Raw genomic sequence first — 22136 nt, 5'->3', positions numbered from 1 at the left:
CCAGTGCTCTTGGTCACTAGCCATCTCTCCAGTCCTGCCCTGCCCTCTTTTAACTTCACAGTGTATTGTGAACTTTTTCTCTGTCTATAGTAAATGGATAATTGTCAGTTTCTGGATAATTATCATTCAATTTTTGGATATATATCACAATATAACAATGTTTATATGCATGCTCTATAGAGCAAATAAGTCCAGCCTTTAAAAATATCAAATTTTACTGTTTAGTGTCTGGGGAGATTGAGTTACCATTGTTTCTGAACTAAGTCTGTGTTGCGTTTTCTTTTAGGCAGGAGCTCAGCTGGGTTCAAGAGAGAGAGGTACAGTGGCAAAGCATGGGTTTGCCAGATGTGCACCACAAAGGCTGGGGGGGGGGGCGGTGTTGAAGCACGAGGTTGGCATGGTAGCAACCTGACAGTGGGAGCATAGTGAGCTGGGTGGAGACATTTTGGGAGCTCCAGGCCAGAGAATCTCCAGGAGATAAAATAGGTCAGCCTTTGCCCGACAGTGCATGGCCAGCCAGGCTGCCAGGGCAGAGGCACAATTGTGGGAGTGTGCCGGCTCTACTTTTTAGATATTTCCTTCAACAGAGACCCTGCCTTAAAAAAAAAAAAAGGATGGAGAGTGATGGAGGGACCTATGTCAATTTTTGGTGTTTGGCCTCCACATGCATGTAGAGTGCCCCCCCCCCCAGGAGAGAGAGAGAGAGAGAGAGAAATAATATGTGCACAAAGGGTCTATACCATTCCCAGCACCTCACAGGTGCTCAGAACAATCATGTTGACGTTTGACAGTGCTCTTCTCAAAGCCATGGTCATAGAAGTGAAGTTAGTCCCAAGATACCTTCTGAATGCACACCATGGAACCCCCTCTAGACTAGATGGACTTGGCTTTCATGAGAGTCATTTTATAGTACCTGTACTGAGCTCAAGACTAAATAAAACCCTGCATTTATCATCAATATCTATGAAGCCAGTAGCTTGGATAAAGGTGCTAAGATTCACATTTTTTAAAAATGAAACTTTATTCCCTCTGCTTTGAAACAATAATGGCTCCCTCAAAAGTTTTGGTTTAGTCAACTAATGGTTACCTAGCTAGGCAGTGGTTCTCAGCCTGTGGGTCATGACCTCTTTGGGTGGCATATCAGATATTCTGCATACCAGATATTTACATTATGATTCTTAACAGTAGCAGGATTACAGTTAGGAAGTAGCAACAAGAAAACTTAGTGGTGGGGCTGGTGAGATGGCTCAGTGGGTAAGAGCACCCGACTGCTCTTCCGAAGGTCCAGAGTTCGGGTCCCAGCAACCACATGGTGGCTCACAACCATCCGTAACAAGATCTGACTCCCTCTTCTGGTGTGTCTGAAGACAGCTACAATGTACTTACATATAATAATAAATAAATCTTTAAAAATAAATAAATAAATAAATCTTAAAAAAAAAAAAGAAAACTTAGTGGTTAGGGGTCACCACAAGATAAGGAGCTGCATTAAAGTATTGCAAAATTAGGACGGTTGAGAACCACATATCTAAAGATATAATACAACTATATCTAGTTTTAATTCATTAATAAAGTAATTAAAAAATAGTCAGGCATGGTGGCTTATACCTGGAGTCCTAGAATCTGAAGCAGAGAATTGCTGTGAGTTTGAGATCAGTTTAGGATACATGGTGAGTTCAAGACCAGCCTGGATTACAGTGTGAGAGTCTTTTTTTTTTTTTTGAGTTTAAGTTATTTATTTAAGCCATCTCCTCTTACAAGCAAAGGGATGGAAGATCAGAGTAATGGTCGCCATCTGAGGAAAGGAGAGATGAGCTTAGCATCCAATGGGCTTTCGTGGTCCACACAGAGAAGGGTCCAAAACCAGTGCTGTGGTCCCTTGTTGCCTGGGGGAGGCCAGGTTCTCTTTACTCATCTTCAAAGCCGGTTGGAAGTGGGTTCACATGAGGGTTGTGGAAGAGGGTATGGTTACCGTCTCCCCAGGGAAAGGGCTTGGTCCTGATGTAACGTACGGGGGTCTCTCCTGCTCTTCGTGCCCCGACTTGAGGAACACGTTGAGCATGCTCACTCCCACCCCGGGCAGCGCCACGAAGTAGGTGAGGGCCTTCCACATCCGAGCTGAACCCTCCTCGCCGTGGGCGCCATTCGACATGGGCCGCCCCAACCCGGGGAGGGCCCGGCCCAGCGGCCCAGCGGCCCAGCGGCCCAGCGGCCCAGCGGCCCAGCGGCCCAGCGGCCCAGCGGCCCAGCGGCCCAGCGGCCCAGCGGCCCAGCGGCCCAGCGGCCCAGCGGCCCAGCGGCCCAGCGGCCCAGCGGCCCAGCGGCCGAGAGACCCGAGACACAGACAGCACCGCTGACGCCATCATGGAATTACACCGGCGCGCCGGAAGCGGAAACAACAATAGCTACAACAAAAGGGACAGACATCTCAGAGCAATACTAAATCATTCTAGTCCACATTATCTACTCTGTTAGGGAAGTGATTTATAACAGGTAAAATGTGGCAAATGGTGACCTTTAACAGCATGGAGTTAAGCTGGGAGGTAGGAGGAAATTCTTCAATGAAGACCAGCAGAAGGCATGCTGTGAGAGAAGAGAACTCTTCCCACTTCTCCCCACCAGGGGTGAGATGCCCCCTACTTCATACTCCTGCTTTCTCTCTCTCTCTCTCTCTGCTGGCTCACCTTTTGGCCTGCTCCATAACTGGGAAGGAAGCTGGCTGTAGATGGGCAGGCACAGAACTGGTGAAGAGGTGTTGCTGTGGCAGAACAGAAAGGAAGTGGCAGCTCTTACGTGCATCTTCACAGTACCTCTTGCTGATGGTTTGCCGCAAGACTGTGGTGTCCCTATCCGAGCATGAAGAACTTCTCAGTGGGACAATGTCACACCAGGTTTCTTTCTTCATGGCTATGAATGGATGGCAGAGACAGTGCTGGAATTACCCCAGAACAGAGATATGGTGGACAGATGGTGACCCCAGAGACACCCACTATCTAGCTCTGCTGACCTGAACACAGCAAGAGGGACTGTGAGGATGTATGGAAGAGGTGGGAAGATTATTTTGAACTATCTATGGAGACCTCGGGGAATCACAGGAGCCCCTGTGGGAGGGAGGCGGAGTGAAGAGAAGGCACTATGACATTAAAGAAATCAGCAGGAATAATGTGGTTCTGAAGGGTTGAGGAATGAGGCAGCTGAACAAGAAAAGGGAACTAGTTTTCTTATCAGACACAAGATAAGAAAACTAGGCATTCAGAGGATAGAGAAGATGTAGGGATGCAGGGGAGCATCCTTCCAGAAGGTGGCGCCTTTGAGCCCTTTGCTTCAGCCAGTCACTACAGACTACAAGACTGTAGAATTCAAGTTCAAGTTTGTAAGACCCTGTGCAACCTCAAATCTGAGCAAACGTTCCCTTCCCCAAGCAAACTTGTCTAGTAGCAACTCTGTTCCGGGGCAACTTACTCTCCAGGCCCAGGTGGCAATCTTAAGGAAGAAAGTTTTATCCCTAGTATTCAGCATTTGGAAACCCTCCACATCTGTTCTCCCTGGGCTATGCCTTCTCAGTTTCAGGGTGTCTAAATCTTATACTCTCCTTTACCAGAGTTCCCTTTTTATTTTTACACCCTGTGTTTACCTGGCCATGTGAATTCTGTCCTTCGTTTGAACTCAGACTGCTGTGCCTTTATCGTGTAAGGTATGATAAACCTAGTCTGGTAGAGAACCTGGTTCTAGAGATCTTTACTGGGAATAGGGTGTTGTGGTATCAGCAGAGAAAAACAAGAACAGGTGTTAAGCAACTGTGGTACCCAAGGCTTTGTGCTAAGCCCTTCTTGTACAGTTTTATATAACAGATGTGGAATAGTGAGATTTTTCACTCCCCTGGTATTTAAAAGTCTAGTATTGCTAAGTCTGACTATAGAGGCATCCCGGGCAGCTTCGGGAACTGTCTTACTTAAGATTTCCAGTGCTGTGATAAAACCCCAATGCCATAAGCAACTTGGGGAAGAAGGGGCTTATTTCAACTTAGATGTCCACATCATAGTCCGTCAGGACTCAAGCAGGAGCTGAAGCAGGGCTGGAACCTGGAAGTAGGAGCTGATGTAGAGGCCATGGAGGAGTGCTGCTTACTGGAGACTCCTTATGTCTCTTGTATCCAAGGTTGGGCTTGAATTTACAAGTAGTTGAAGATAACTCCTGCTTGTTTAGTGTTGGTCGCTGGGCTGAGCTGGCAGAAAGGAAACAGTTCCTGGTGATGGAGCCCTTGAGTTACCACCAGATCTCTAGACTCCTGTGTCATCTTCTTTTTCTGTAGCCTTATCTGTCTGTCTCTGATCCATGGGAAATGTGCTTATAATTTAATGGGTGTTCATATAAGAATTATAAAAGAATCTTTGGCTGAACCATGTTGGTCTGCTAGTGTATGTGTGCATGTGTGTGTGTGTGTGTGTGTGTGTGTGTGTGTGTGTGTATGTGAAGCTATGGGTACTCCAGTTCTTCCTTTAGAACTTTTGTTCTTTGAGGGAGCATTTTTTTATTAGATATTTTCCTCATTTACATTTCAAACCTGAAAGTCCCCTGTACCCTCCCCCCTACCCTGCTCCCCAACCCAACCACTCTCACTTCCTGGCCCTGGCATTCCCCTGTACTGGGGCATATAATCTTCACAAGACCAAGAGCATCTTCTCCGACTGGTGGACTACTATGCCATCTTGAGGGAGTGTTATATGAATGATTCCATTGACTGAAGCACTGTAGACTGTCAAGGCCATCAGGTTGGAGTGAGGAAGCCTGGCTCTGAAGACAACAAAAAAGAGATCAGATGCTCCTCCTAGGTCTCTGTATCTTCATGCCTTGGTCTATTTCTCACTGCCCTGAGAAATCTGAGCTCAACATGAATAACTCCTGGAACCACATAGCTGAAAACCTTGTGTCCTTCACTGTATGGCAACTTCTGACCAGCTACTAGTCTCAGATGCAATGGGAAGTCACTTTGTCTTCTATCTAGACTTGGTTTGGGCCCTAAGTTGATCCTGAGTCCTGCTGACTTAGAGAAATACTTAAGGAAGAGAAAGAGGATTAAAAGTTCTCTCATCTGTATTGGAACCTTCAGAACAAGTGAGAGTCAGCAGAACCTTTGTGCTAAGGCAGCTGCTTGAATGTGTGACCTGGTGTTTGTCTTATGCAGGGAAAACCTCACTGAACAGTGCAGCTAGCCACAGGTGGACAAGACAGGAGAGAATAAAGACTTGGGGCTAGAAAGGAGAGGGACAGCATTCTAGAGTCAGGAGAGGTATGAGACTGTCTCCCCCTTCTCCCTGCCTGTGCTTGGCTGGGCTCCTCTTAGTCCTTCACATGTGCCATGATTTCTCAAATATGCTTCCAGCATGCTGCAAATTCATTAATGCTTATTCTAATTATTATATTAATTAAATGGGGCCAGGGGTGGCCAGGGGTGGCCAGGGTCATAGTAGACTGTCCATCTCCTGATCATGCATTTCTAAGGGTTGAAATGTGTGGCAAAGAGGTGCTTTCCCTAAATCCTATCCAGAGTGTTATAAAAATGCAAGAAGTCAGCCAGCTAGCCAGCCAGTCAATCAGTCCTCTGAGGGCTATGCTTCGATTGCTACAATACCATCTGAAGCAACCTCATCCCTTCTCTAGAGTCATGGGCAGAACTTTATGTCTTCTTTTTCTCTTTATGATGATCATTAGGAGTCTCCTAAAAACTAGCTCTGGATGTCCAGTGTGAAGAAGGGACATGTGGGAGAGGAGTTAGGGATATCCTCATTTTTGCCACTGAACATCTGTGTGATGTCAACAAGTCACAAAGCCTTCCTAGGCTTTAACTTTCTCATTTGAAGAGTGAAGAGGAAGATGGACGGATGATTCTGTGCATCTCAGGAGCAGTACTCTCCTAGGCTCCTTGATGGGTTTGAGCAGACTTCTGCTGAGACCCAGCTCTGGGCTGTCACCTAAATTGTGACCTTTCAGCACTAGCACTGCAGCCAACCAACAGTAGATAGAGGGTGGGAAGAGGAGTCTACCCCACTAGGCTGCTGTTCTGCACCTCGCAGTTTTGAGATCCAGAGTGTGCATCAAGAGTTGTCTGTGCCATATGCTCCAAATGATCTCAGCAAATTTGATCCCAGCACTAGGGCTTAAGAGGATGCTTCTCTCAAGGCCAGGTCCAACCAGGGGTTTTAAAGCAGGGAGGGACCTGAGAGACGTGTAAAGTAGGAGTTGGTGTCTCTGGGAGGACATTAGCAATCTGACCAGTTCCCAGACTGGAAGTGTTCACGCGGCTCTTGGCTTATTACCAAAGTCAGGAAGGACATTCTTTTCCATGAGGCAGAAGACTCCTGGGAGGTGGAGACTTTCAGAGGCAGTTCTTTCTTTGCTGTTTGTGTGCATGATTTCTCTTTCAGAGATGCCAGGAGGCTTCATGTATGGCTTGGCTTGATAAGCCATGTTAGAATGAGAGGAATTATAAATGCTCAATATTGTCACTATGCCATCATTATTATGGTAATGCAATCAGTAAAATATATCTGCCTCTTAAGGTCTAGGGTAATTGGATTCTGCCGAATTGATCCAATTAAAAGAATTAGGGACCCCATTAGGTGATTTATGTTTTCTATAAAAAATTTCTCAAAATAGCAAAAAAGGAAAAAAATTAGGCTTCACCAGTGGCTTTGCTTTCTCTAGTCTAACACTCCACCTCCTGGAGAAACACTACATAGTATTTAAGACTCCAGATAGTTTAAAAACTAAGAAGACTCTCTAGCATCAACAAATCTGTACAATTAAAAATTAAATATCCATAAATGAGAGGAGAAATTCTTACTTTATAGGAGATTTAGTAGCATTTCCTTAATAGCATTAGCTTCAAAGACATGTGTAGCATGAATGTGCCAAACATTACATAATTGCAAAGAAATTAGTCAGAAAAAAAATAATGAATGCCTTTAGGTCTGTCTTTGACCTGTAAATGAAAATTCAGAAGCTATTTACAGAGTTTGAAGCAATAATGTCTGGACCATTGTCTAGTATATTTAATATTTCTTTCTTAGAATTTAAATTAACTTAAATAGCTATTGACTGAAGTCATCATACGTAAGAAGCATTTTAGACAGTGACTGACATAAGCATTAATGAATTAATTTCTGTCCTGTTTTCCCTGAGGAGCTCAAGGAAAAACCCGTTTTGATGATTTGGGAATAAAAACAAATGTATGAGGGGAAAGGAAACTCAGAAGAGGAATAAAATCTAAAATCAGGTGGTGTGGCTTATGAAAACTGGTACTAGTAGATATACCATTTGTACTGGCTGGTTTTATGTGTCAACTTGACACAAGCTGGAGTTATCACAGAGAAAGGAGCTTCAGTTGAGGAAATACCTCTATGAGATCCAGCTATGGGGCATTTTCTCAATTAGTGATCAAGGGCGAAAGGCCCCTTGTGGGTGGTGCCATCTCTGGATGTCTTGGGTTCTATAAGAGAGCAGGCTGAGCAAGCCAGGCGAATCGAGTAAAGAACATCCCTTCATGGCCTCTGAATCAGCTCCTGCTTCCCGACCTGCTTGAGTTCCAGTCCTGACTTCCTTGGTGATGAACAGCAATGTGGAAAGTGTAAGCTGAATAAACCCTTTCCTTCCCAAATTGCTTCTTGGTCATGATGTTTTGTCCAGGAATAGAAACCCTGACTAAGACAGAGCGTTTCAGTGTATCTCTTCCCACACATTGCTAAGGCCACAGAAGTTCTCAAGATGGATCAGTAGATGGCTATAAGGCAGACAGTGAGTGGCTTTTGGAGCTCTACCGGGATCCTCTTGGCACAGTAAGGACTTTTTGCCTGAGAGAAAGTGTACTTCTGGGGTGATGAATCTTGGAACTCACTTTCTGTGAGGAGGAATACTGTCTTTTCTTTCTATACTACCTTTTAGCTTTTCTTCCATCTTCCCTCAGGGAAGGCAAGGGTATTCTAATCATTGAAGGGCAACTGTGTTATATCCTATGATAGGGGACAGCTGGAGGTACATCTTTCTAGCACCTATGGGTGCAATTCCTATGCACATTTTTTTCTTTGTTGTTCAAAATGCTTCTAAAATCTGCCTTCCTCTTCTAAGTTCATGGCTCTTTCAAGGTTCTCATAGCCATCATACCTCCCTGACTTTCACTGGAACTGTATTCTGTTCTGGGGGAGATTCCCCACCCCCTGCCCTAACAGTAGGACTTGACTACAGCTCATTTCTCATGTTCTTCTTCCCCATCATGGAATGAGCACTGGATCCAAGCCAGGCTCAAATGGATTCTCTGGAGGGTTAAAATAAGAACCAAGAAAATAGGACCCTTTTTTTTTCTGGTAGAAAAATTGGGGAGGCATGAGTCCAGGGCTCTACCACCAACCCTAACCTATAATACATGAAAGAAGGCACGTGGATTAACCTAGACCTCATTGAGCAGTACAACAGCAGAGAGATGAGGAAGGATAGAGTAGGTATGGCTAAGGAAAGTTGGGAAGAGAGAAAAGAGAAGAAAGGAGGGAGGAAAAATAATTAGGGAGACCCAATGACATTTCTATAATTTTAATCTTCCTAAGTGTCTTAGTCAGTGTTCTATTGCTGTGAAGAAACACCACTATAATAACAATTCTTAAAAAGGAAAGCATTTAATTGTGGCTGGCTTACAGTTTTAGAGGTTTAGTTCATTGTCATCATGGCTAGGAAGCATGGTAGCGTGTGCAAAGACATTGTGGTACAGGAAAAATGAGAGTTCTATATTCAGATCCACAAGCATTGGAAAAATAGCCACTGGGCCTGGCTTGGGCTTCTGAAACCCTAAAGTCCATCCCTAGTGACACACTTCCTCCAGCAAGGCCATACCTCCTAATCTCTTTAAGTAGTGGCACTCCCTAATGACCAAGCATTCAAATATTTGAGCCTTATGGGGGCCATTCCTGTTCAAACTACCATACCGTTTTGGTTTTCTCTTTTAAGTTCTATAATTCTACAATATAGTCTAGAAATCTCTATCCAGTGGATTAATTCTGAACTGAGTTTTCTTTTCATTTACTATCTAAAAAACCTAGAACAAGAGAACTGAACTCTGCCTACCATTTCAGTCTTCTGGTTTCCCTGTGTTTTCAGCTGCACAGACATGGCTGGCTCTCAGAGTCCCAGGAGCCTCAGGTTCTTACACTGCCTGAGACTGTCCCATTTCAGGCTGATCTCTAATTCACTGTGGCAGTATTAGGCTAACTGTAAACGTCTTGGGCATTGGTTAGTCTTCGTACTGTTCTTATAGCTAGTTGTTTAGCTCTTTACAACTGCTAAGATCTTATAACAGAGAAGTGGCAAGATAAACCACTTTCTTTTTTAAATTGTTTATTTATTATTATTGTTGTTATTGTTATTGATTTTTTTCTTCAAGACAGGGTTTCTCTGTGTAGCCTTGGCTGTTCTGAGAATTGCTGCATATACCAGGCTGTCCTCAAACTCAAAAGGTCTGCTTGCCTCTGACTCCCAAATTTTGGGATTAAAGGTATGTGCTGCCATCTCCTGGCTGCTTATTTTTAAAATTATATGTCTATTTTTAAAATTAAATATAGTGTATATTTGAATGTGGGTTTGTGCACTTAAGTACCCAAGAAGGCCAAAAGAGAGCATTGAATCTCCTGGAGCTGTTACAGATGGTTGTGAGCCATGCCATGTGGTTGCTGTGCTTAAAACTCAGGTCCCCTGCAAGAGCAGCGAGTGACCTTAGCCACTGAGCCATTTCTCTAGTATACAAGATAAGTCATTTTAACAAATGTGCTGAATTGGGTAGTTTAAAATAAGAGAAAATGTAATTAAATGTATTATGTATGTATTTATGTATGTATGGTTACATTTGGAGTCAAAGACAAGGGGCAGACGATGGCACCCTGCAGGCTGAGGGGCAGCAATAAACCAGGATGGCAATAGAGGATCTGAGATGATGAGGACAGACACTTGAGCTGAGGAAGCAGTGCTAGGTAATGTGGGAAGATGGAGGGCTGACAGGAGATGCTTGTAGGTGATTCCCAGGGAGGTGTCTGAGAAACACTTTCAGCTACTTTCCCAAAGCTAAGCGTTTCCAAAGATGCTTGAAACAGTTGTGTAGAGAACAGGATGAACCAAACTGGGAGATCACTGAGCACCAGATGTCCTTTGTGATTCTCAGAGTGCCATGAGGTGAGCCCTTTGTGACATCACAGGGTAAATCCCTGCCTTAGTAATAGCAGAGTGCTTAGCCTGAGGATAGCTCAGAGCCCAGCAAGGAGGGCTGGGATTCACACTGAGCACGTGTGTCTCCCTCGGCTTGGGCTATTTTCTAGGATGGACTACCTGAAATTCATCACGTGAGTAGCTCACTCACTGCGAGGCACTTCTTCACTGGGGTCTTAAGTGGGGGAGGAGGAAATAGGGAGAGGGACTTAAAGTGTTTCTGATTGAAGACAGCTCTAAGACTGTCTTCAAGAGAGCTAAGGAGAGCTAGAAACAGATCAGAAGTCTCACAGTAGTGGGAATGGCCACTCAAGACTGTAGGAAGAAGAACCCCTCACCAGGAGGAGAGGCCTTGGAAAGAAGCCACATATATATATCTGGACCAGAACTTGAGCACCCAGCCTAGGCCAGGAAGGAGGGAACAGTGCTTTTGCCACTCCCACATTTGACCATCACACATAGCTTGTCCAGGGAAGGAGGCAGAACATCCCTGACACTGCTGTCTGATCTTCCCTGGTGACTTCAGTCCCTGGCAGTAGCAATCTTTGAATGTGTACTCAGAGAGCTGCCAGAATATGAGTCAAACATTAATGCCAGTATCACGGGAAATGCCATGACAGTACCTTCCCCTCTCATTCTGTACTTAAACACATGTTTTCACTTTGTAGGTGTGTTGTATATGTTCTTATGTATGTGCTCATGTCTGCAGGTCCACATCCATATGTGTGAAACTGCATGAGGAGGACATGGAATGATGCCACATATCTTGCTACAAATATGTATAAACAGTTGCTGTAAGTATCAGCAAGGTGTGTGTGTGTGTGTGTGTGTGTGTGTGTGTGTGTGTGTATACACACACGTGTGCGCATGTGCATGCTAAAAAACTTGCCAAACAAGTACACAGGTAGACAACACCTACAACTCACCAGTTGTAGTTACCCAAGTCAGGGTACTTTATGTTAAGAGAGAAAGCACGGTCGTTCCTCATGTTACATCTAGGCACATGGGAAGAAGCTGGAGAGAGGTGTGGTCAGCCTCTGTTACCTCATATAGCCTGTTGCCGGGCTTAAAGGCTGTGGTGTTGGTGTGAGGGAGCTCAGGGATGGGCTGGGATCTGGAAGGAACTGCAGGTTTATTGGGAAAATATATACAGATCCCCATGATGAAGTCCTGTCTAAACCTCATTGTGCTATACTGGGAGATAGGAGTGAGGAAGTGTATGAAGCCTAATGTGGTCCTTGAAGTGACCTTTAGCAGGGCCTGTGCTAAAGCAGTAGAAACTGTTGCAGTAAGTATCAGCAGTGTGTGTGTGTGTGTGTGTGTGTGTGTGTGTGTGTGTGTATGTGTGCGCGTATGCACATGCTAAAGAACTTGCCAAATAAGTACTCAGGGAGACAACACCTACAACTCACCAGAGAATAAGCCTAGGGAATGGTCACACCCAGCTTGTACCACATGAAAAGACTCCAGGCTCCAGACTAGTGCAGGATGAAGCTCTGCTGTTGTGCCCTAAGCCATGGACAACTATCAGCTATGGCAGCCCATTGTGTCCAGGGCAGGTAGGAAATGGTGCAGAGTCCTACTGTCTGGGCTTCTGAAGGGACTTTGCTTCTTCACAGTAATAATCTTGTCTTGTATGTCCAGGGGTTGTCTCCAGCATGACCAAAAGCAGGTACTCAACAGGTGTGGGAACTACAAGGGGGGCTGGGGAAGAGGGGGGAGGAGGATAGCCCACATCTGGCCAGAGTTTCACCTATGCTCTGGGCAGGCGGACATGGGAGGGCTGCCAGACACTTTCCATTTGGCCCTGGGTGGGCATCTAAGCCACTGACCCCACTCAATGGGGGGTGGACAAGGGGCAGCCCCTGACTGGGGGCCCTGGAGTGACACCCTGTAGCCCCGGGGTTATGGGAATGAGGGCTGAGGGAGAGAGGTTCCCACACAAGTGAGAGTCTGTGCAGTGGGCCTTGATAAGCAGAGACAGTCTATGATTTAAAAGCTTTATTATAGAAAGGCAGGGAGAAAGGATAGAAAGTAAAAGAAAGAGAGATTGACCATGGCCAAGAGGAGACAAAGGGGAAAGGGAGATAGAGAAGAAAGTCTAGAGAGTAAGGGGGAGAGAGATGAAGAGAGAGGAAAGGAGAGGAGAGTAAGGGGATTAAGAGCAAGAGGAGTGAATGAGGAGGGGTCAAACAGCCCTTTTATGTTATGCTGGTATCTTTACTGTTGCTAGGTAACTGGGGAGGAGTCTAGCTTGAAGGTCAGAAGCTTGGGACATTGCCTATATGACTAATAACCATGATTCTCCTGTGGGGGCTTAGGGGACGGTAACTTTGACAGGAGCCAGAGTTCCAGAAGACATGAGAGAACTCCTTCCATCCCATGTAGGTGAATTATCACCACCGGGTCCCGGAGTTCAGATCTCAGCTTGACTGGAGACCAGAGTGTTTGTGTATAGCCTATTGCCCCACAAACAGGACATATTATTCCAGCACTCTACCTAACCCTGCACACTATACATAATTATATTTAAATTGTATGTTAGTGTGCATGGTCTGGGAGTGTATATATGGGAGTACATGTGCCTTCAGGTATAAAGGCATGCAGGAAAGAGCAGGATCAAGGACCTGAATGGCAGTGACAAGGGCTCTGTGAAGTTCTTGAGGTGTTCCTTGTTTAACACAACAGGAGTTCTGTTAAGCCAGAACAGCAGTAAATACAAGGGTGCCTGCCGAATGGCATGCTAGACATAGACTCAGGGAGAAGACACCATACATGTGCCAGGAAGGGAGGCCTCTGGAAGAAACTGTCAAGTCAGTACCTGCTTTTAAGACTCAAAACTCACGCTCATAAGTGATCAACTACTTACATTGCCCCCTATGCCATTATTTCAGGGATCATATGTTACACAGGTTCATAAGGAAGTGCTTTCTCAGGACCTTCTTTGTGTTTTCTTTTAAACATGAACCTTCCTAGAAATCTTTATTTTTAACTCACAGGTCCTTTTCTGCATGGCCACAGACATTGATATCACATCCCTTCTTCATCTACTTAACATATTTATATTTATGGCTGTTAATGTTTTGTGAATGGATCTGTGTGTGTGTGTGTGTGTGTGTGTGTGTGTGTGTGTGTGTGTAGAGGATCATATCAGTTGTTTCTTTAGTGACATTCTCAGAAGTCATCGACTATCATGATGAGGCCAGAGAGGGAAACTTCCTGAAATGCTGCTTTCTGGGAAATCCTACTACAAGCTGTGTTTAATGGTGGTGAAGAGACAGGTTGGAGGCCAAAATTTCAATCAATTTGATACCAGTCCAAAAGGCACCTGTGTGCCTGGACACCCTTTGAGCTTTCCTAAACAGAGTGAGGCTTGGCCTCTGTAACCTCACAGAAGGGGTCACTGTCATGGTTATGGGTGTACCCTAGTTCTGAGGGCAGAAGAGTCCATGATAGGAGAAGGTGGCAAAAATCCTTTCTAGGTAAGTCAGTGCAGGAAAATCTTTGGGTAAAGACCTGATCTCACATCAGGACATGTACTTGACACAGGGCTTTTTTGTGAAAGAGGTGACTAAGGCACAGTTCAGTATCTGAGGGCTTTTGATAGACAGGACAGACGTGGTAATAGCAAGGACTAGAGGGATATCCTCACAGAACATGGCCATGTACAACACACAGAAAGAAGACCCATCCCATATAGGAAATTGTGAAGATCTGCACAGCCTTCAGTGCCTTAGCAAGACATTTGGAGGACTAACCTCTATTGTTTCCCCTAACTTCCTGTGATATTCCATCATGAGAGACCTCCAGAAGGAGGTTATGCATCATGGGGCCTTGGTGAGACTCTCCTGTGGCTCTCACAACTTAGAAGTAACAATCTTTCCACATGAGTTCATGGGTACTCTCTACTACAGGCTATGCAACAGGAATCTTTTTTATTAATCTTTCTAATTGTATAGTGTATAATTTGTTTTACCTGAACTGTAAGCTATTAGTGTAAAGTCTGAGCATGTTTCCTAGTGGATAGGTCAATGATGTATTTGAGTGTATTTGAGATGCCAGGGAAGAATACTAAATACATCAATCAATATCTGTCTCCCTTTTCCCCAAAATATTGACCAAGATCAAGGTTAAAAACAAAGAAGCTTTGGACAAAATTGAACTCAAAAGAATCCAGTACTTCAAACATAAAAAGAATCATATACCCTGATAGTGAGGGTTTCTGGACCTAGATAAGTCGGACTGAAAAGAAAAAGGCCTGTCAAAACAAACAGGAAAAAAAAAAGTGTGGGCAATGGGAAAATCTGACCTGGAAGGAGGTCAGGTCCAAAACAGAGATATGGGCCTAGGCCTATCCCTGCCCCCAGAAGAGGCCCAGGCCAAAAGCAAAAAGTGATGTGGGCCTGGGCCTGTCCCTGAACCTTGAAGAGGCCTGGACCAAAAGCAAGAAGTGATGTTGACCGGGACAAATCCCTGACCTTTGAAGAGACCTGGCATAAAGAAAGAAGTAATGTGGGCTTGGGCCTATACCTAACTTTGAGAGGCCCTGGCCAAAAGCAAGAATTGATGAAGGCCTGGACCTATCCCTGACCCATGAAGAGGCCCAGGCCAAAAGCAAGGAGTGATGTGGGCTTGGGCTTATCCCAGACAATTGAAGAGGGCCGGGCCGAAAAAAAAAATGATGTGGGCCTGGACCTAACCCTGACCCTTGAAGAGGCCTAGGCCTATCCCTAAAGTTTGAAGTGATGGGGGCCTGGGCCTATCCCTGAAGTTTGAAGATGACCAGGCCTAAAGGAAGAAGTGATGTGGGGATTGGCCTATCCCTGACCCTTGAAGAGGCCCAGGCCAAAAGAAAGAAGAGATGAGGGCCTGGGCCTATCCCTGCCCTTGAAGAGGTATGGGCCAAAAGCAAGAAGTGATGAGGCCCTTGGCCTATCCCTGACCCTTGAAGAGGCCTGGGCCTAAAGCAAGAAGTGATGGGGTCCTGGGTCTATCCCTGAAGTTTGAAGAGTCCTGGGCCCAACACAAGAAGTGAAGTGGGCCTGGGCCTATGCCTGACCTTTGAAGGGCCTTGGGACAAAAGGAAGAAGTGAAGGGGGCATTGGCCTATCCCCGACACTTGAAGAGGTCTGGTCCTAAAAAAGAAGTGATGTGTGCCCGGGCCAATTCCTGAACATTGAAGTTCCAGGCCAAAAGCAAGGAGTGATGTGGGCCTGGGCCTATCCCTGACATTTAAAGAGGCCTAGGCCCAACACAAGAAGTGAAGAGGCCCTGGGCCTATCCCTGACCCTTGAAGAGGCCCGGGCCTAAAGAAAGGAGTGATATGTGCCCGGGCCTATTCCTGAACGTTGAAGAGGACCAGACCAAAAGCAAAAAAGATGAGGGCCTGGGCCAAAAGCAAGAAGTGATATGGGCCTGGGCCTATCCCTGAAATTTAAAGAGGCCTGGTTCCAATACAACAAGTGAAGAGGGCCTGGGCCTATCCATACCTGATTCTCTTTCCCATCTCTCTTGTATTCTTTTGCTGATGCTTGCATCTGTGATTCCTGATTTCCTTCCTAGAATTTCTATCTCCAGAGTTGTCTCCTTTTGAATTTCCTTCATTGTTTCTACTTCCATTTTTAGATCTTGGATGGTTTTGTTCAATTCCATCATCTCTTTGGTTGTGTTTTCCTGTAATTCTTTAAGGGATTTTTTTTTTGTTTCCTCTTTAAGTACTTCTACCTGTTTAGCAGTGTTCTCCTATATTTCTTCAAGTGAGTTATTAATGCCCTTTTTAAAATTCTCTACCATCATCATGAGATATGATTTTACATCTGAGTCTTGCTTTTTAGGTGTGTTGGGGTGTCCAGGACTTGCTGTGGTGGGAGTACTGGGTTCCAATGATCCTGAGTGGTCTTGGTTTTTGTTAGTAATATTCTTACCTTTGCCTTTTGCCATCTGGTAATCTCTGGTGTTAGATGTTCTAGCTGTCTCTGGCTCATGCTTGTTCCTCCTGTGATTCTGTTAGTCTCTGTCAGCACTCCTGGGAGACCAACTCTGTCCTGAGTCCCAGTGGTCAGAGCACTCTCTGCAGACAAGCTCTCCTCTAGAAGGGAACATGCACAGAGGTCTGGAACTCTGATCCACCTCCTGGCTGAAGATGAAGGCCCGAAGGGACCCTTTCCAAGAAGCTCTGTTGCTTCTGAGGCCTACATGCTCTTCTGCACAGACTGGTCTATGAGAGATCTGGGATACAAGATGTTCTCATCTGGGTCCCAGGGTCAGAGCCCTCCCTGGAGGCTGACTCTCCTTTGGCAGGGAAGGTGCCCAGAGCTGGGTCTCAGCTCTGCCTCCTGGCTGAGGATGAAGGTCCAAAGGACCACTGTCCAAGAAGCTCTGTTGCTTCTGCGGCCCATGTGCTCGCCTGCATGGACTGTTTTCTCAGAGACCCGGGATACAAGATGGCAATCTCGCCTGAGTCCCAGGGTCAGAGCTGTCTCTGGAGGCCGACTCTCCTCCAGAAGACCTTATATTGTTGAGCATATTTTTCGTTATCCTGGGCTTTGTCTGTTTTGTTTTGTTTTGTTTTGTTTTGTTTTGTTTTTTGTTACTCCAGAAGAAGTTGAAAATTGCCTCTTCTAACACTATACAGAACTGAGTTGGAATCTTGATGAGAACTACATTGAATCTGAATACTGCTTTCAGCAAGATGGTCATTTTTGCTATATAAATTCTGGCAGTCCATGAGCATGGGAGATCTTTCCATCCTCTGAGGTTTTCTTCCATTTCTTTCTTAAGAGACTTGAAGTTATTATTATACAGATCAATTGTTTGGTTAAAGATACACCAAGATATTTTATATAGTTTGTGGCTATCTTGAAGGGTGTCATTTCCTTAATTTCTATCTCAGCCTGTTTATCCTTTGAATATAGGAAGGCTACTTATTTGTTTGAGTTAATTTTATATCCAGCCACTTTGCTGAAGTTGTTTATCAACTGTAGGAGTTCTCTGGTGGAATTTTTGGGATCACTTCAATATACTGTCATATCATCTGTAAATAGTGATAGTTTGAGTCCTTCCTTTCCAATTTGTATCCCTTTGAACTACTTTTGTTGTCTAATTGCTCTGTCTAGAACTTCGAGTACTATAATGGATAGATAGGGAGAGAGAGGGCACCCTTGTCTAGTCCCCGACTTTAGTGGGATTGTTTCAAGTTTCTCTCCATTTAGTTTGATGTTGGCTACTATAGTTTGTTGTATATTGCTTTTACTATGTTTAGGTATAAACCTTGAATTTCTGATCATTCCAAGTCTTTTAACATGAAGGGAGGTTGAATTTTGTCCGCATATAATGAAATCATCATGTGGTTTTTTTTCCGTTAAGTTTATTGATGAAGTGGATTACATTGGTGGATTCCTGTATACTGAACCATCCCTGCATCCCTGGGATGAAGCCTACTTGATCATGGTGAATAACGGTTTTGATGTGTTCTTGGATTTAGTTGTCAAGAATTTGAGTATTTTTGCATCGATATTCATAAAGGAATTTGGTGTGAAGTTCTCTTTGTTGGGTCTTCGTGTGGTTTTCTACTCATCATAATTGTGGCTTCATAGAATTAATTGGGTAGTGTTCCTTCTGTTTCTCTTTTGTGGAATAGTTTGAAGAGTATTGGTATTAGATCTTCTTTGAAGGCCTGATAGAATTCTGCACTAAACCAATCTGGTCCTAGTTTTGTTTTTGTTTTTTGTTTTTTTTTCTGAGGTTGTTATTGTTTTTTGGTTTTTGTTTGTTTGTTTTTGTTTTTGGTTGGAAGAGTTTTGATGACTGCTTCTTTTTCTTTAGGGGTTATATGACTGTTTAGATGTTTTATCTGATCCAGATTTAATTTTGGTATTTGGTATCTGTCTAGAAAATTGTCCATTTCATCCAGATTTTCCAGTTTTGTTGAATATTGGCCTTTGTAGGAGGATCTGATAGTTTTTAAAATTTCCTTAGTTTCTGTTGTTATACCTCCCTTTTTATTTCTGATTTTGTTAATTTGGATACTGTTTTTGTGCCCTCTGGTTAGTTTGGATAAGGGTTTATCTAATTTGTTGATTTTCTCAAAGAACCAACTCCTGATTTGATTGATTCTTTGTATAGTTCTTTTGGTTTCTACTTCATTGATTTCATCCCTGAGATTGATTATTTCCTGCAGTCTATACCCTTTGAGTGTATTTAATTGTTTTTTTTCTAGAGCTTTCAGATGTTGTGTTAAGCTGCTAGTGTATCCTCTCTCCATTTTCTTTTTGGAGGTATTCAGAGCTATGAGTTTTCCTCTTAAGACTGCTTTCATTGTGTCCCCTAAGTTTGGGAATATTGTGGTTCATTTTCATTAAATTCTAAAAATTCTTTAATTTCTTTCTTTATTTCTTCATTGACAAAGTTATCATTGAGTAGATCATTGTTCAACTTCCATGTATATGTGGGATTTCTGTGTTGTTGCTATTGAAGACCAGCCTTAATCCGTAGTGATCTGATAGGAAACATGGGATTATTTTAATATTCTTATATCAGTTGAAGTCTGTTTTATGACCAATTTTATGGACAATTTTGGACAAGATACCATGAGGTGCTGAGAAGAAGGTATATTCTTTTGATTTAAGATGAAGTGTTCTATAGATATCTGTTAAATCTATTTGGTCCATAACTTCTGTTACTTTCAATGTGTCTCTTTTTATTTTGTGTTTCCATGATCTGTCTATTATTGAGACTGGGGTGTTGAAGTCCCCCTTTATTATTGGGTGAGGTGCAATGTGTGCTCTGACCTTGAGTAAAGTTTCTTTTATGAACGTGGGTGCCCTTGCATTTGGAGGAGAGTTGTTCACAATTGAAAGTTCTTCTTGGTAGATTTTTCCTTTGATGAGTATGAAATAACCCTCCTTATCTTTTTTTGAAGGCTTTTGGTTGAAAGTCAATTATATCTGATACTAGAATGGCTACTCAGCCTGTTCTTTGGAACCATTTGCTTAGAAAAAATTTTTAAAGCACTTTAATCAGAGATAGTGTTTATCTTTGACATTGATGTGGGTGTTCTATATGCAGCAAAATGCTGAGTCCTGTTTATGTATCCAGACTGTTAGTCTATGTATTTTTATTATAGAATTGAGTCCATTGATGCTAAGAGGTATAAAGAAAAAGTGATTGTTGCTTCATGTTACTTTTGATGTTATTTTTTTGTTTGTGTGGTTATCATCGTTAGGGTTTGTTGAAAGAAGATGACTTTCTTTCTTTTTCTACAGTGTAGTTTCCTTCTTTATGCTGGGGTTTTCCATCCATTATCCTTTATAGGGATGGACTTGTGGAAAGATATTATGTAAATTTGATTTTGTCATGGAATATCTTGGTTTCTCCATCTATGGTAATTGAGAGTTTTGCTGGGTATAATAGTCTGGGCTGGCAATTGTGTTCTCTTAGGGTCTGTATGAGATCTTCCCAGGATCTTTTAGCTTTCATAGTCTCTAGTGAGAAGTCTAGTGTAATTCTGATAGGTCTCTCTGTATATGTTAATTGACATTTTTCCCTTAGTGCTTTTAATATTCTTTCTTTTTTTCTGTGCATCTGGTATTTTGACTATTATGTGACTGGAGGAATTTTTATCTGGTCCAATCTATTTGAAGTTCTGTACACTTCTTGTATATTCATGGGCATGTCCTTCTTTAGGATAGAGAGGATTTCTTCTATAATTGTGTTGAAGATATTTACTGTCCCTTAATTTGGGAATCTTTACTCTTTTCTATACCTATTATCTTTAAGTTTGGTCTTCTCATTATGTCTTGGATTCCTGGAAATTTAGTGTTAGGAGCTTTTTGCATTTTGCATTTTCTTTTATTGTTGTATCAAATGTTTTCTATGGTATCTTCTGCACCTGAGATTCTCTCTTCTATCTCTTGTATTCTGTTGATGATGCTTGCATCTATGACTTCTGATCTCTTTTCTAGGTTTTATATCTCCAGTGTTGTCTCCCTTTGTGATTTTTTTTATTATTTCTTTTTCCATTTTTAGGTTCTGGATGGTTTTATTCAGTTCTTTCACTGTTTGGTTGTGTTTTCCTAATTCTTTAAGGGATTTTTGTGTTTCCTCTTTACGGTCTTCAACTGGTTTACATGTGTTCTTTTGTATTTCTCTAAGGAATTATTTATGTCCTTCTTAAAGTCCTCTATCATCATCATGATATGTGATTTTAAATCAGTGCCTTGCTTTTCTGGTGTGTTGGGGTAACCAGGGCTTGCTGTGGTTGGAGAACTGGGTTCTGATGATGCCAACTAGCTTTGGTTTCTCTTGCTTATGTTCTTGCCCTTGCCTTTCCCTACATGGTTATTTCTAGTGTTGGCTGGTCTTGCTGTCTTTGACTGTCACTTGTCAGTTCAACGAGCTTGTGTTCAGTACTCCTGGGAGACCAGTTTTCTCCTGATGGTATTTGTGTATGTAGCTCTGTGACACCGATCAGCTCTGAGAGCAGACAGAAACTGAAAGCTCCTATACCAGGCTACTCTTCATTTCCTGTGTCCTTAGGGTTCCGGTTGGGTTCCTCTGAGCAGCAGTGGTGGTCTTACCTGTACTCACAGGCTTGTCTGCACTCCTGGGAGGGTAGCTTTCTCCTGGAGCTATTTGGGTATGGAGACCTGTGGCAGATGATTGGCTCCAGGCACAGTCAGAAACCAGAAGCCAGAACATATTTCTTAACTTTGGAAAAAAAACACCTTACTTTGAGAAAATCTTCAATCTACCACAAAACATAAAAATTGTAGAACAATGGTGTGTCACCACCTGAAATATAAATAAATAAAGAGGTCCTCAATATCCAATGTGTGGCTCTTGTATCATGAGGGCCTGATAGACATATGTGTGACACCTTACCCAATATGTGTCTGATTTTCTGAACTAGATATGCAAAATGCGAAGGCTTGTGATTAGCTGTGGCACAACATTGATGAGTCTTAAAGTAGAAGCAATAGTTTTATCGTCAACCTTAGCAGATGAAACTCTTATACTGGTGAAGTCTGCCACTGGTAGTGATGAGGATTTACAATTTTACTTGTCTTTCATCTTGATGTAGTATTCAAATTTAAATCACAGTCTCAATTATTTATGTAAAGTTTAATGTTAAATAATTATGTCAAGTGTTAAAGTATGTTCCAGGACAGCCAGGGATACACAGAGAATCTCTCTCTCTCTGTATATATATATATATATATATATATATATATATATATATATGTATATATACATGAAAAAATTCTGAATGACATAGTTAATGATATTCTATCTGAACATCCAGTTCTTGGAATCTCAAACTCTTTCAAATATATTCAATGCTAAACACTGTCCATGAGATAAATCTGAGAGAGAGACAGCGAGACAGAGAGACAGAGACAGAGAGACAGAGAGAGAAAGAGAGACAGAGACAGAGAGACAGAGAGAGAAAGAGAGAGGGAGGGAGAGAGGGAGAGGGAGAGAGAGAGAGAGAGAGAGAGAGAGAGAGAGAGAGAGAGAGAGAAGCACTAAGTTACATCAAGGGAATCATATTAGGCTAGCAGTAATTTCATAATAAGACTCTAGCAGTGAGGTGATAATTGGATAATATAATCAAATACTAGCAAAATAGCAACAAAAAGTTCTCTGACAGCTGAAACAAACACTGAAAATATTCAAAAACAAAAGAAAGAGAAGCACTTTCTAAAAACAAAAGTAAGGTAATTAACCTGAAAATAGGTTTGCATTAAATTCACTAAATTTATACAACTATAGAAGAAAATATAAAAATTTTAGCAACACATAAAAGCACCAAGTCACAAACAAATAGGGCAATGGAGGGAAAATATACAAAACAACCAGAGTCAAGTAGTATGTTTCTATCAGTCTGTAACTGT

The 22136-nt window shown here is 42.9% G+C and overlaps 1 long non-coding RNA gene and 1 pseudogene across 1 annotated transcript in view; one reads left to right on the top strand and one right to left on the bottom strand.

Annotated features, from left to right (window-relative positions):
• Gm50432 (predicted gene, 50432) lies at nucleotides 1722-2391 on the bottom strand (annotated as a pseudogene).
• The window catches only part of 1700030N03Rik (RIKEN cDNA 1700030N03 gene), a 43905-nt gene continuing 32046 nt past the window's right edge, over nucleotides 10278-22136 (top strand). The window contains exons 1-2 of the long non-coding RNA NR_045304.1: nucleotides 10278-10376; nucleotides 10952-11036. This is a non-coding gene — a long non-coding RNA (RIKEN cDNA 1700030N03 gene). The remainder of the gene's footprint in view (nucleotides 10377-10951; nucleotides 11037-22136) is intronic.

The sequence above is a fragment of the Mus musculus genome, chromosome 19 (assembly GCF_000001635.26).
Source record: "Mus musculus strain C57BL/6J chromosome 19, GRCm38.p6 C57BL/6J".
Taxonomy (NCBI): domain Eukaryota; kingdom Metazoa; phylum Chordata; class Mammalia; order Rodentia; family Muridae; genus Mus; species Mus musculus.
This window is presented reverse-complemented; position numbering and strand designations above follow the sequence as displayed.